Genomic DNA, 15,769 nt, shown 5'->3' with positions numbered 1-15,769 from the left:
ATGGAGTTCTGGGGCACTGAGCTCTGATTCATGGCAGCTATCAGAGCTGCTGCAGGACTATATTTATCCACGCTACATGCATGTTGTTTTGTACACTTTGGGATTTTTTAACCTTCATTTGTTCCAAATAGTCTGTTGTGATCAGCAGAGTTTTAAAATAAAAACGTGTTCTGTAAGAGTAACCAGATCTAGTATACAAAGTGCCTCCAGTACCCATCCCTGTTTTTGATGCTATTTATCCACACTTTGATTTGTTACTTCTGGAGGAAGACTCTTAATGGGAATGAGTGCCATGATTCTGTGCTTTACCAGAGGTTGGTAAATGAAGTCTGTGCCTACACTGACAGTAGGGAGCATTTCAGTTCTGGGGCAGCTCAGCTAGCAGTGCAGCACAGATATCCCCGTGCAGAACAGTGTCATGGAGGCTTGACTTAAAACCTCTCCTAAACAGCAGACAGACATGGTTCCTTTAACCTGTTCTATCCAGCCTGCTCTGCACGTCAGAAATGGTAGGTCAGAGGGCAGAAAATTAGTGGCATACTACCTTTGGTCTTGTTCAGTGTAGTAGGTACTTCTTGGCAGCCCTCCAGGCAGTGTTTCTAAAGTGCTTGCACAGCTCTAACACAGGCAGTCCTGGAGTTTTGCAGCTCAAGTGAAGGGCCAGGTAATGTGGCATTTGGTGATTCATATGGTCTGGTATATACTTTATTTTCCATAAGTAGCATGATTCTTCTTTCCCCCCACTCAGTAAAGAAGGGGATGGATGAAACCAGAGAGAAAATAGGAAGATGGTCAGATGATGGTTTGGAGGAGAGAGAGCAAAGTTTGGAGATTTGGCCTGAGGGAAAGTGGGAAGACTTGTCATTGCGGCAGTGGTTACTTTTAATTTAACTTCATGGATTGTAGAAAAACTGTGAGCACTTTAATTACATAATGACCTCTAAAATGAAGGTGAACAGAAATGCTGAATTCATAGAACACATTTCTGGCTGTCAGCCAAATTTTCTGAGTGAAACCCGTTATCAGCTCAGAGAAGGGAAAATGAAGCTTGATGTATGGAACTTTTCATTACATTTTTTGAGATCTTTTTTGGTTATTAGAAGGCAGAAGAGAGAATTTGTTTCATGCCTTTATCAGAGTGCTGCAGTCTCAGCTGTTCCAGCAGATTTCGGACCCTCTTGTGTAAGCTGTGCCAATCCAGTGGCTGCAGGGAAGGGGCAGGCTGTGTATGGATGTGTAGCCTTGCTCCTTTTCCTACCCCGTGGTGCCCACCAAGGTGGCACAGGAAGAAGAGTGTGGGCACCACGGCTGCTTGCTGGCAAAGACATCATCTTTAACTGGAAGCAGAGGGCAAGCAAGATTTACAGTCTGCTAATAAAGCAGCAAAATGGCTTAATTTGAAAAGGTATGCGTGCTTCCATCACCTGCTGTAACTGGAAGCAGAGTGGTGGAACAGGGAAACATTTGGTCTCTTGAAAAACAGGAGTTCTGAATGAGTGTTGGAGACTAATGTAATCATCTTAATGGTTTGCTTCCTGCTCTGCTGTGGTAACATGCCACTGCATATGCCTGGGTGCTTTTTCTAACGAGAAGATTTTTCCCTCCTTGAAAGACAGAAAAGCTGAGGGGGAGCTATTACATTCTGAAAGCTATATTTAGCTGGGAGCAATTAAAGCTAGCACTGTGTAATGACACTTGAGACTAGCTTATCCATCAGGCAAACAGTAAGATTTTAATGTTTGGTTTCAGTCAGACTTGGCATTACTGTTAACTTTTGCTTACATTTGTTAAATTATGCATTTTAGAAGGTGTGTCTGGTGCAGGTTGTTCTGGAGAAGTTATTTGCTTGCTTACTGTTCCCACTTTTTTCCTACTTCCATTTTCAGTGTAAACCCCGTACTGCCATGTTGCTTTTGAAAGAGGTAGTTCTGCTCTGCCCTCCAGTCAGCAGATGCCTGGTGTGCTCTTTTCATCATCTTTATGCTTGCAGCATGTTGGTGCAGTGAAATGACTCTGCAAACACTGTGGCTAAAAATTTGGCTTTTTCCTTCTTCAGTAATTAATCGAATTAATTTTGCACTCTAATTTCTCTCTGTAGGCATGTTGCTACCAGCTTTAGTAGAACTTGCTCTGGGGATAAATGGCTAACTTGGAGAAGGGAGAGAATTGGCTGGTTCCTCCCAAGGGCCCAGTTGTGCTTGATGCAGACTTACACCAAATTGCAGTCTATTGCCAGGCTGAGTCTTTGTTACATTCCTGGTAGTCTCTTCTGGAAACAGTTAGAAATATTAGTCCTTCCTTAGGACTAATACAGTACAAACCAGCTTAATTAATTGCTGTAGATTTGTTAAAAGGTCACCTATTGCATGTTCATTCTTTTTTTCCCTTGGGTACCAAATAATTAATTTTCACCATTTTGCATTAAATGAACATCCTTCTAGGAGGCTCACGTGATCTATAGCCACCCACTGTGAGACGTGTTTATTGCTCAGTTTGTCCTTCTATTCCAGTGCATCAGGCTCTAACATTTTTCAGGTCTAATATTCTTGAGTATGTCTGTACAACTAGGGGTTACTTTTTTATTACACAGGCACAGAAAAAGTTAAAAAGTCAATCAACAGTGCATTAAGCTGATCTGGATTTCCCACATGGTTTTAGAATTTGTGTACCTGTGTTGCAAAATATTCAGAAACAAAATCATAGGAGTGCTTCTTTATGCTCACTGATGAGATGTCTTGGGTACAGTGGTTTGGGAATCAAGGGGGAACGTGGAGCCTTTTTTGGACCAGCAAAGTGCAGGGAAAATTTCATTTTGGAACAAGGAAAACTTAATGTCTCAGAAACAAAATCATAGGAGTGCTTCTTTATGCTCACTGATGAGATGTCTTGGGTACAGTGGTTTGGGGATCAAGGGGGAACGTGGAGCCTTTTTTGGACAGCAAAGTGCGGGGAAAATTTCATTTTGGAACGAGGAAAACTTGATGTGTACGCAAAAAATGTGGAAAGATTGTGGAACAGCAAAGGCATTGCTTGGCTTTATGGGGTGACTAAGTGATTGATGCAAGCCTTGGCTTCCTGAACTGCTGATGGCCTAAGGTCCCAGTGAGGGATGCTTAGGCTGTGTCTCCTTATAGCTGTCACTTTCCTTTGGGGTCCTTTTAGGGACCCTGTTACTTCAATATTATATGTAATATACTCCTAGTAACTAACACAGTTCTTTGTAACCTGTATCAGATAATTTTTTCCTGTTTTTCTTATAATATTCATGCAAATAGCACAGAGAATTAAAGGCACAAATTTTTCAGATCTAGCTTGTTGGGTTTTGTTTTTTTGGGTTTTTTTTGAAGGCTTTTTATGAGGTTATTCTGTTGTATTAACCATGAGAAGTTTTTAATATATGATCTGTTGGAAGTTTCAGATGTAGAACAGCTTAATTTTTGAGTTACTGGGAAAAATGCCAGCCATAGATTTGGGAAAGTCTGAGTAATAAAATCATAAAGCTGGTTCATCGCTCAAATATGTTGTTATTTCAGCTGCCTCTGCCCACTGCATGTTCCTGCAGGCTAAAAATGTCAATAGGCTCTTATATTAATAGCTATTTTAGGACTCTAATCTTAAAAGGCAGTACAATGAAAGAACCTTAGATTAATCAAAAATATCAAAGTTGACACTTCAAGTGTTCTTTTTTACTCTAGTTTAAAAAATTTCCACCCTTAATACTTAGAGGATTAAAAATACATAGGTTCATGTGTTGAATTATCCTAAAATAAATCACAGATGTTTAAACTACCAACCAGATGGGGACAGTGGCATTTTTAGGAATCAGTATAGAAGAAACAAGAAATTGAATGTAAAATGTGAAATTAAGAGATGTTAAATGTAGACAGCTGATAGGAGAAGGCAGAAGTATAGCTCAAAACTCTGAGTTGAAAACAGGGAAAAGAATTTCCTTTTTTCTTGGAAAATATGCTAAGACTAAGAATAATATTAAATAAGGGCAGTAATTCAAGAAATGCAGAAGAATTTAATTTTTTTACTGAATTAAAGCTGTAGTCTGACAGCATGTAGAAGTAATAGCTAAGAAAAAGTTAAATTGCAACAGTAATCTAAATTCAAAACTGTTGTCACAAGTAATTTGAAGAATTCTCTGATTCTCATTCTGATTTTGAAAAAAAATCAGGAAAGCCACAGCCTCAGAGAAAGCTTAACAATGTGCAAGTTTTTATAAACAGTATGTGGTAGTCAGACACTCGTTTGTCTGGGGCTGATTGATTGCAGACTTTTGGAAAATTTATCATCAAGCTGATATGGGAACTGACTCGAGGCAATAGAAATTCAAATCTAACAATTGGAATGAATGACCATGCAGTCCATGAATATAAAGGCAGACTAAACCATTGTTGCTTTTTAGCTCAAATGGAGCATGTTAAACTTTGTCATAACTTCTTTTTGGTAGTGTTCACGTTGTACAGAGAAGTCTCGCAGGCTGCTAAAACTGTAAAATTGGATGGTCTTCAGAAAAAGTGCATTTGACTAAACATCAAATCCCTGTGTTAGCTGCTTCAAGGCCATGGCTGAATAATGTTACAAGTTTGTCAAAGAGTAGTACCCCAGCATCTATTTCTGTTCAGGATTCTTCTTTCTTGTTTTTGTGCCAACAAGATGTTTAGGTGGGTTCCCCACAGCCTCAGTAGAGTTACACACTTGTGCAGAGTTCTGCATCTTTGGAGCAAGAAGGGCTTCTGTTACAAAATGCATTGTTCTCACACTGTATTAGTAGGCTAAAATTCAACTTGCTTAATTATGTGGGAGAATGTGGGTAACTTGAATTTTTAATGCATATCTTTCAGAAAAATGTCAGCTGTATTTTAAGGACATGTTTTGGGAGGGGAGAATGCACAAAAATCAAGGCAGAAAAATTTTCAGCTATTCATATACCCAACTTGTTACTTCCTTTATGCTTCTCAGGTATGAAAGGACAATGCAGCAGGAAGTTTTGTTTCTCATCTGATTTTTTGGTTTGTTTTTCAGATCCGACACAAGACACATGTGAGCTTGCCACATCTTGCCTAATGGAATAGCTCATCCTTGCACTTCTGTAAGAGAAGAGATTTGGATTCTTCCTGGTGGCAGTGATCCTACCCACTCAGTGTAAGTCAGTCATCCTTCTCTCACGGCTGTGTTGCCCTCCTTCTGGGAAAGCAGAGGTTAAATTGGTGTGGAGCCTGCCCTAGCCTAGAGAGAGCATGATCAAAGAAGCTGTGTAAGAAGCTTCCTGGCATGAAGAATCACTCAGTCAGTGGAGAATGGGAGAGCTCTGCAGTATAGCTGAGAAGGGGCAGCAGTTCAGTCCCCTTTTGGGATAAGTGGTGCTTAATTAGATGTCTAGAAGAATAGAAGAAAGTAACAAAGAAATAGAATAGGCAAACCTGAAACTGTGCTAATATAACCTTTTATTCTGCTTAGACAAGGGTAATTGTTCAAAAATACCTCAAAACTGTGTTACTTTTGAGGAAAATGGGGCAAAAATACCATTTGTTAGGTTGTACTGTTTGGGTTCCCTTCAGTCCAAGGCTTTGGGGTTTCCACTGATCATCCACTAAGTCAGGAAGGGGACTCTCACCCATTGCACCATTGGACATTGTGTGTTTTGTGTCTCATTCTGAAATGTTCTCTCTAGACTGCAGCCAAATACAGGACTTGGGCAAGGTTGAGATTGTGTTATCGGTGACATTGAAAAACTTCTTGTCCTGCTGGTGGGATTTTTTGCCTGAGTGTTCACTAATTGTGAGATTTAGCATTAGGAGAAAATTCTGTCCTGGGTCATATTTCCAGTGACAACACTTGCGGCATTTTATCTTCTCTAATAGTATGTAAATGGCATGTAAATGTAGTCACAATGCATTCTGAATACTTAACAATTTCTCTTTTGGTGTAGGAATATTGGTAATGTATTTGAACTTTCTGGCTAGCTGCTTCTGCTGCATTTCAACTTTTTAATGTTTGTATTTGTGAGTGTGTTTACACATATGTCTATTCTTGTCCTTTTAAACATGTAGGGACCAGATTAGTATTTTAGAGCACATAGGATGGTTAGGATGTTGTAGGCCTTATGTGCATGTAATTTACATATTTGATTGCAGTTTTGGAAGGCTGGTGTTCTGAATTTTGCAGGTCTTACATTCCTGTGTATAAATTGATGTTTTTAAAGTCTGTCTTGATAGACTTATGTGGATCTTATACTTGTAAACCAGAATAGAGCACTACTGTTTGCACTATTTTCTTATTGTATTTGCACCTGTGTTTGTATAGGCTTAATCACTGTTTAAACTTGGTGAATTTTTAGGCTGAATCTCTGTTTCTCTTGTGAGCATGTAAAAGGTATCACTAGCTCTGTGATGCCCAGCAGGAACTTACTTTCCTCTGGGAAGCTGGAGATGAGTCATGAGAACTGAAGTACGGAGCAGGCACAAGGACTGAATCTTTGCTAGGTGTGACTGCTGTAAAGCACATTAAAAACCGCGTATGTTTTCAACTTCTCTAAATTAGAAGCTGTAAATGTGTCAGTGGAGGAGAGCAAGAGTGGAAGATGCTTTCACTTGGTTATTTCTGTTGGTAGGTGCTGCCATACTGCTCCAGTGGGAGGTGCCCAGTTGCTCTAGGATCCTTTTACCTATGAAGATAGTGGAGCTTATCAACACTATTACAAAACAGCTCGCTGATAAAGTTGGGAAGTTTTATGTTTAAGTAGCAAAGCAAAGTTTTTTGATTGCCTAATGACTTTCAAAACGTTTCTGTACGAGGCAGAAATTAACACAGACCTGCCCCACCCCAGTGTGCAGCATGTGGTGATTTTACTTACAGAGGGGGTTCCTGTGGAGCAGATAGGTTTGTGACTTCACATGGCGTCATGCAGGAAAGCTGTGAAAAAGTCTGGCCAAGACCTTATCTGCTTGTCCTAATCTTTCTGATGTTCACCATTGAAAGGCAACTTTGATAGCAAGGGTGGTAGATTTCCAGGGATACAGAACTGACGGCATTTGAACAGTTACCAGAAAGGGAATTTTTCATTGCTCCTCTAACAGTGGCAGCAGAAGACTGAAATGAGAATTAGGATTTACTTTAACAGTAATACTTCCATTTCCATACTGATGTAGTACAATCCTGTTGGTGTATGTTCTAGGAGTGCGTTAATACTTTGTAACACCCTGTTTTTTGAGATACAATAAATCTCACATTAACACCTGGTATAATTTCACTAAATAGCTCTGTATCTTTTAAAATAGGAAAGAAACAGCAGCTGGTGCTCAAAGTGAATTCACCTTTAAGTGACTGTCTTAAATTCATTTTTACAAGCTTGAAAATTAAATCTATGGCTGTTACAGAAGGAACTTCCATATGTCACTGAGCCTTTAGAGGAATTCTTTACTGCTCTCCTGAATGTAGAAAAATACAGTGAAAGAAGTGATCCTCAGTCCACATAAATTTTTTTAAAGAAACTTCATGGAAACCTTGTGTATTCTGATCTTTGTTGGTATTTTCTGTTAGTTTTGCCAACCTAAAATTCCAAGCTGAGTTCTTTTGGTACAAATATTAAATACATTGAATCTGTAGTTTTATCTCACTTGTGAAAGGTATTTAATTTTACATTTTAAGCTTAATAGTGGCAGCTCAAAGCTGTCTGCTGGCTCTTTACTAATAGTGTTATATGAAAAACTCTTCATACAGAACAAAGTTCTGTGTTAAAATATGTCATTTAGTACTTCCTCTGAAGGAAAAAGAGGCCAAATCTTAGCATGCATACCCTTGTAAATGCAAAAATAATGAATGTACAACCCTAGCTTTTGTGTACAAGCTCAGGACTACAAATTTAAGCCACTTCTCTCAGATGTGCTTCTTTTGGAATTAGCTATGAATATTTGCACTAACTTGTCCAGTGAATAGTAGCATAGGTAAACCCCCTGCAAAAAAAAAAAGTGAAGAAGGGAAGAAAAAGGCTGTTTGTTCACTTCTTGTCTTACTAGTTGCTATTGAAACAAATTATTTTGTTATTTTTTAACACCAAAACAAACTGTTACATCCGAGTATCATGGATGGCATCTATGGCTGGGAGGAGTGAATAAGCAGGTTACCAACCTCATGGAAACATAATTGGTATCTTTTTGTTTTAACCATAGATATTTTGATCTAAAACAGAAAACACCTGCTTAGGCAGAGGAACTGTTTGAAACAAGCAGACTGCTGATTTTATATGATCTCAGAAGAAAGTCATTTTTAGGACTTGTTTCAGTAGAAAATAAGTGAAATTACAAAAAGGTGGATGAACTATACAGGCACAGTTTCATTAATACAGCATGATATTATTTATCATTTATATGCTTCTTTTAGGGCAAATTGTTGCTCGTGCCAAACGTGTCAAGCTGATGTTTGGCTTGAGGTGGTGTGACAAGCTTGTGAGCTCCCCAGCCCTGTGGTGCCAAGGTGACAGACCATTCTCCCTGGATTCAGGGCAGAGTATGCCACACACATGCAAATTCAGGTCTTTTTAATAGTTACTGCTTCCTACTTTGGCAGAGACTACGAACTTTAAGTGCTTGAAATAGCTAATTAGCATAGCCAAAAGTAACTTAGGAGATCATGAGTCTTGTCTCCTGTTATGGAAACTTTAGATTCCTTAAGCTTAAATGCAGAGAAAAGTAGCAACTACCGCGCGTCTGGTTGGTCCAGAGACAATCAGCTGGGTCACCCTTCCCATTTTAGCAATGGGAACTACTTGCCTTCTTACTGACATTACAGTGAGGATTTTATGAAGTGAGATTCTGCATTTTGCTTACAGAAAGTGATACAGATAGTCCATATTCCTACCAGTGAAAATGTTTTCATCACACCCTCACTGAGAAGAAGCATGCACTTTTCATGAACTCAGTCCTCTGATGCTTGGAAGAGCCAAAAGAAACTTGCCTCTTCTTTTAAGAGTAACTTTAAGAGACCATCTCTGTCTTTTAGTATAAGCCTGAACATATGTTTCTGCCAGGCTTATCTTTTTGAAGAAAGATGGGGTAAATTTTTCCTGTCTTTGCGCATGTAGACTCTGGTAATTTATTTGTCCACCAGCTGAAGAGTAGAAATAAAGCCACAGATACATCACAAGTCAGATTTGTCATATTTCACAGGTGGCCTTAGAAATTAATTGTGACCAACAGCTGCATAGTTGTATAGCTTCAGGGCCCTTCTTTTCCAGCTGTGCCACAGCAAAGGTTTTGTGTGCAAGAGAAATGCAGGAGGGTGGAAGAGAAGGTTGCAGTTGTTGGTGGGCCCCTCTAGTGTGACAATGAGGCTGTGAGACTGAATCCCCAACCCTGCCATGTGTAACAGTGAATGAGGGATGGCTTTGGCCTCTGGTCACTGATTCCCAGTTTATATGATTCCTAGTTTATATGCTTTATACTCACATTTGCTTCTGAGAAAAGGTCAAATTCTTGTTTTAATTGTTAAGGCAGGTTCTCGGAGCACCAGGTACTTGAAGACAAAATGAAATTGTTTCTTTAGGTTGGAAAAAGCTTCCTGCTAAGCAGAAAAATATTATCATTATTGAAGCAGCTACTTCTCAAGGAGAAATAAATATTAAAGACTGAGTAAAATGTTAACAGTACAATTTTTTTGAGCTACGTGTATAAAGCTGAGTGGCTTCTTTCAGTCAGTGGGCTTCTGTTACATTAATGTATTTTAATCTTATTTTATCCTTGTGTGCTTGCCCAAGAATGCAATGTTGTAGATTTTTTTGTTGTACTTCTTATCAAACCACATATGAGGGATGAAAAATGGTCAAACCTGATGAAGTATAATTATCAATAGTGATGAATAAACAGAGATGTTTTTATGAAAATGTAAAATTTCTAGTATTTGTTTATTGAGTTTTTTTAACTTACCCAACTTTACCTCATTCACAAAATGTCTGTTTTGGAGACATGTCCTTTTCAGTGACCAAACCATAGCAAGAACTTTTCAGAATAGAAGTACATTCTCACATCAACTTGTGTTTCAGGAACATTAGCATTCCGAGAGAAAACCAGGAAAGGTGTTACCTGATAAGGAGTAAAACACACTGGCTGGTAACTTGGAGACCCAATCGTGAGCATCAGAGAAATGATGAAAATAAATTGATGATAATAAAACAAGATGATGAAAAAGCTTTAAGAAGACTTCAGTGCAGCAGCATGTTTCACTGTGACTTTCCCTGCTCTTCAGAGAAGTCCAGGTGACTTCTCTGTCTGCAGATGTGGAGGAGACCTGGGCTCTGCTGCTGTATTTTTGGAGGATAGCAAGTTATTAAAGAAAAGGAAAAGTTTTTGATCTAAGACCAGATTTCATATGATGCTTTACCTTGAAAAGTAGCAAAAAATATCTTTTTTTCCCCTTAAGTTCTGTCCATGGTATGTTTGTCCCCTGGACAAACATACCATGGTCAGAACTTTTTTACTTCAAGTGAAAATGTTTTTTACTTCCAATGTTTTTTACTTCCAGTGCCTAAATATCTGAACTATTTGATGACTGTCCACAGGTGTGCTTGAATGTGCTTCAAGCTGTACTTTATTTTAAACAGCAGGAATTATGCTTTCAGAAAAATCAAAGAAATTCAAGGTATTATTCTACTTTAGAAGTCTAATAATAAAGGATTAATCAAAATGTTGACACTAGTCTTTCTGCAGCACAGTATTTGTTTGGAACTTCTAGCAAGCTGTCAAATGCTCCAAAAAGAAATAATTTTAATTCTTGGGGGCACTTACATTAGCTAAAAGGCAGAAACTCTCAGCTGCTTTAATGTTCCAGGGGCAGCAGTGCTCACTGTGGTGACACTGAAAAAGCTGTGTGTTTCTGGTTGAGGGACACCAATAGAATTTGGTGTTGGTGATGACAAGGAGGACTGGAGAATGGCCCTGTCTCTTTGTGATTTTATTTTCTGTGCCAACTTTTATTGGGCAGCAACTCTTTGCTTCTCAAGATTTCAACTGTTAATGTTGTTTTTAACACAGTGTGATGAGTCATGTACCACTCCCTGCCTGCTTTTTGGTTTGTTTTTTTTTTTGCCACCTCTGGACAAGATCATAGTAACAGGTGGTTAGCAAAGTAAAATGCACCCTAAGAAAAGCTGGTTTATAGTTTTACCCGTAATACCATTCAGCATCTGGCCAGCAGCTTTTCAGGGAAAACCTGTGTTTCAGGAGAAATAGGAGAAGCATTCATTGTTTAGCTCAAGCTTTGGGACTCTGAAGGAAATTGGATTTTCCACTCTATGGAGTGAGACAGGCTGCAAAATCTAGAACTTAAAAGTTCAATGGATTTTGATTTGTTATGAGGGAGTATAAAATAAACATTTTCTATGCCTGTAGTTGGCTGTTTGTTCTACTTACACAAATTATGGTTTGTACTTCACCTTTAACATTTTTACATGTGGTTTATATTTTGAGCTGGAATTGTCTGTGTTTTTGTTTGCTGGGTTGCCTTTTTTTCCTCTTTTTGTTGTTTTGTGGGGTTTTTTTGGTGCCATATAGCTATTGAGGAAATCTAAAAGAAGCCACTAATTAAGAGGTGGTGCTAGCTAAGTAACAGCTGTTAAAGGCATGATTCAGCATCTCCTGCTGCAGCTAGCTTTCCCTGTAAGTTGTGAAATCTCAATCTCTCCTGTATTTGCAGAATTCTTGGTAAAGAAGTGCAGGTAACCAGGGACTGCCACAATGGCTGTGTGGTGGGTTGACACCAGGTGCCACCCTGTCATCCCCTCAGCTGGATGGGACAGAGAAAATATAGTGGAAGGCTCATGGGTCAAGATAAGGACACAGAGAGATCACTGAGCAATTGCCCAGTCATGGGCAAAACACTCTTGACTGAAGGAAATCAATGTAATTTAATGGCTGTCAAATATGGGATCATGAGAAATAAACCCAAATCTTAAAACACCTTCCCTTCACCCCTCCCTTCTTTCTGGGCTCAGCCTCCAAATCTACTTCCTTCCGCCCAGTGAGCAGGGAATGAGGGCTCTAGTCACATCATCACACATTGTCTCTGCTGCTCTTTTCTCCCCTGGGAAAGGACTCCTCACTCTCTTGCCCTGCTCCAGTGTGGAGTCCCTCCCATGGGAGATGCTCCTCCAGGAATTCCTCCTTTCCAGGTGCTGTAGTTCTTCCTCAACTGCTCCAGCGTGCATCCCCTGTGGGGGTCACAGAATTTGTGGAATACTTCTGAAATGGGATTGTGGCTTTAAGCTGGAGGCCCTTTTAATGGTATCTTGTAAGAAATAAGGAGCCACTAATAGCATCTTTTGCCTGGATGGCTGGTTCTGTGTGGGATGCTCCAGCTGTGCTGTGCAGGCTATTCACTGAAGACTTGGACTCAACGATCCTTGTGGTTCCCTTCCAACTGAGTGTATTCTGTGATTCAGTTGTCACTTGTGGGAAGATAAATTCATGGGGTTTTTTTCAGTTACATAACCATGCATCACATTTCATTTAACTTATAGCCCAGAAATCTGATGGTAAGGCACTCGATATGATGTGTGCATTTGAAACAGAAAGGGACTGTCATAGAGAAAATAAATGTGCATATTAAGACTTGATTAAAAAGGGATCATTAACACTTGAACAAGGTGCTAGGATCACTAGATGCACATGTAGAAAACACGAGTATCAATATGCCTATACTTTGCACAGGTATTGGAAATGAAACAGTTTTATGACCACCAAGAGTTAAGGGGTTTGCCATGGAAAGTGCAGCAGAAGTTCTTAGCCTGATGGATGGAAGAGAGCTGGTGGAGGTGTATTTGGTAGAGAGGAAGGCTGCAGTCCCCTGAGTGCCCACCTGAGGCAGATGGCAGGCTGACTGACCTGAGTACAGGGCCAGCTCAGAAGACCCAGCCCTGCCGGTGCTGAGCAAAATGTCCAGATCTGAGTCTCTGCAGTGAGTCAGAGCTCAGGGGCTTCTGCCTTTGCTTCCAAATGTGCTGCCATCAGTCTGGTGTAATCTAATAGGCAGTGACCTTTAACTGCCTTTTGGCCTTGTGGCATCAAGCTGCTACTGCCACAAATGACAATTAGTAAAATTCCTCTCATTAGACAGCAGTGAACAAGGGCTAACATGATAGAAAGTGCAGGGTAAGGAAGATGTATTTTCCTTTATAAAGAATATTTTATTGCTATCACAAAAGCATCCATATGACTGCATGTATTTGAATTTCAGAGTGTTCTGAAATGATTGTAAAAATTGTTGCTATTTACCTATTTAAGTTTGCAGTTGCAAAGAACTTTTGGTTCAGTGTGTTAAAAGGAAGATCAAATGGAAGACTGTTTATGGTTTTGGATAAATTGTGGCAACTCAGTTTGGACTGTTTGCTTTCACCTGATTTATTTAATTTGTAACCTGTGAAATACCCTGTTTCTGTCCATGGGCACATGGAGGCTCATTAATGTTGTTGAGATAATGTCTCTCTGCTTGCTCAGCTGAAGAAAAATCAGGCCTGCAGCATCCCTGAAAGTGGTTCTGAATCTAAAAAACAGTGGTTGTTTATGTACAAAATGTTAATCATCACTCTGCTCTCTTCAGACATAACTAATGTGTGACTTAATTTAGGTATGTTAACTATAATCATTATGTTCACAGGGGAAGTAACGCATTTGTCACATGTATTTACTTTCTCATGCTTAATGCATAACATCCAACTTGACAATTCCTGCACTTGTTGGTGAGTTTAAGCTCCTTAGATTTACTGTATAAGGTGGTTAAGCTGCTGGTTTTAACTTCCAAATGCCTAATGCTTTTTCCATGTCCTTACCTAGCTCCAGAAAAATATCCCTGGCATGGGCAATGGGGCAGGGAGGAAGACAGAGAGAAATTGAGCTGTTCAGACTGGTAAAAGGAGATGTGAACTCTGAGCAATTAGTGAAGTCCCCAGGCAAAATTAATATAAAGTCAGATTCCTGTGCACAAGGCAGCAGCATTTATTGGAAGCTTTAATTATTTTAAAGCACTGTATGCTGGATTTGTATGGACAATCTGCAAGAATAAATAACAGACTATTCAAAATTAGTTGCTGAATGCCATGGGGAGTAGAAGCAAATTTACATTCCAATTTTGGAAATAATACTGAAATTTTGACTAGATTGGCAGTTGGTAATAGGACAAAATTTGTATTTCTGGGAATGCTATCACTTATGTTAAAGAAATTGTGAGGTGTGAAAGCTTTTACTGCAGGTTTGGGTCTAAATGAACTTCACCTTAGGGTGGCTGTTTTAGGAAGCACAAAGATGCAATCAGCTTTCACTGGATGCTGTTCAGAGCCTGGCATGGGGCTACCATTTTTCCTATATTCAAAATCCTTTTTCAAAACCTAATGTACTAAAGGGAGAAAAACATAAGGAGAGGGATTAGAATATTCTTCTCTGAGTAATTCAATAACTTTTCTGTACTTGACACAAATATAAATTATTTTCATTTTTATGTAAGCACTTAAAAATGAACTGTTCTGTGGCTCTAGTAGTATTTTAATTCAATTGTCCAAAATGACCAGTTGGAATACAGCACCAGGTGCCCAAGAAATGCTTTGTGTTGTACTGTATTTTCTTTCACCTTTTAAAAATGTGATACCCATTCAACATGGGAAACAATCTATTCCCAAAATCATCTCTTGTGGTGCTGGAGGGTGGCAGGAGATCCTGCTTGTTTTGTCACTGTGTTTTATAGTTTAATCGTGACTTGAAGCAGTGATCACCCTCACTGTGCTCTGCCTAACTGGCATTGTAAAATCGCTCTAGAGAACAATTTTTTGCTCTGTCACCCTGGGAACCATACGGGAAGAGTTTCAACAACACCTCTTTTATTATTCTCACTGTTAGTGTGAGTGTCCTGCTCTGGAAGATGATGATAATGAGCGGTATCATGGGGCTGGTGAGTAACAGGTTAGAGAAGAGCTGGGGCACTGCCAGCTCCCGTGGCCACCTTGTTTGTTTGCAGCTAGAACAGCCAGTGGATTGATTTTCTTATTTTTTGAGTACAGAAGAGAAGACTGTCAAACTTCAAATGCTGATAATGTGACTTCTCCAAATGCCATACTTCCAACTGCCATTGGCCATTCCCAGATTTATTTTTAATGGGATGTTGCATGTAAATCCTTCTTATTTTGGTGTAACAACACTAAAGATTTTTGGGGTTTTTGACATATTTTATGATGTGATCTCAAAAACAGTATAACATATTAGGAGAAATAAGTGGGTGCATTTTTGTATGGAAATCTTAGGAGTTTTTTACTTAAAATACCAGTCACTGTAAATTTTTTTCACATTTCTTCTCCGCCTCCTCATTTTCTACATACATTTAATTTTTCTACCTTTTCACAATTAAACCTGTAGAACAAAATAATGAAAATCAGTTCAATGGTTCTGTTTTAACTGCCTGTATTGCACAGGTGTTTTTTTTCCTACAAGGCAGTGTGAGTTATGACAATGCTTTAATGTCTGCAAATGTCATGTTTTCCAGTCAAGACTGGATGAAAACTTAGTGCATAGAGTTTCAATATTGAACAGCCTTTGGAAGACAGTTTTATGTCAGAAGTATAATTTTATGTCCTGAGCTTTGTAAAGGTGTTTTCCTCCTTTATGCAGTCTATATTTTATATTGATAGAAATATGTTCTCAAATAGGTATCTCAAACCTGAAATGCTAAAAGTATCGCTTGGTGGCAAAATTGTAAAAAATGCATTCAATGAAAGATTAATATTAGT

At 39.0% G+C, this 15,769-nt stretch overlaps 1 protein-coding gene across 1 annotated transcript in view; it reads left to right on the top strand.

Moving 5' to 3' along the window:
* The window catches only part of OSBPL3 (oxysterol binding protein like 3), an 87,236-nt gene that overhangs the window by 13,660 nt on the left and 57,807 nt on the right, over positions 1–15,769 (top strand). Inside the window, exon 2 of the mRNA XM_041411544.1 lies at positions 5,032–5,151. The gene's annotated coding sequence lies outside the window, so the exon portion shown is untranslated. The remainder of the gene's footprint in view (positions 1–5,031; positions 5,152–15,769) is intronic.

Source organism: Onychostruthus taczanowskii, unplaced genomic scaffold (assembly GCF_017590055.1).
Source record: "Onychostruthus taczanowskii isolate IOZ18803 unplaced genomic scaffold, ASM1759005v1 scaffold36, whole genome shotgun sequence".
NCBI classification, from domain to species: domain Eukaryota; kingdom Metazoa; phylum Chordata; class Aves; order Passeriformes; family Passeridae; genus Onychostruthus; species Onychostruthus taczanowskii.
The sequence above is the reverse complement of the archived record's forward strand: the minus strand, read 5'-3'. Positions and strand labels throughout refer to the sequence as shown.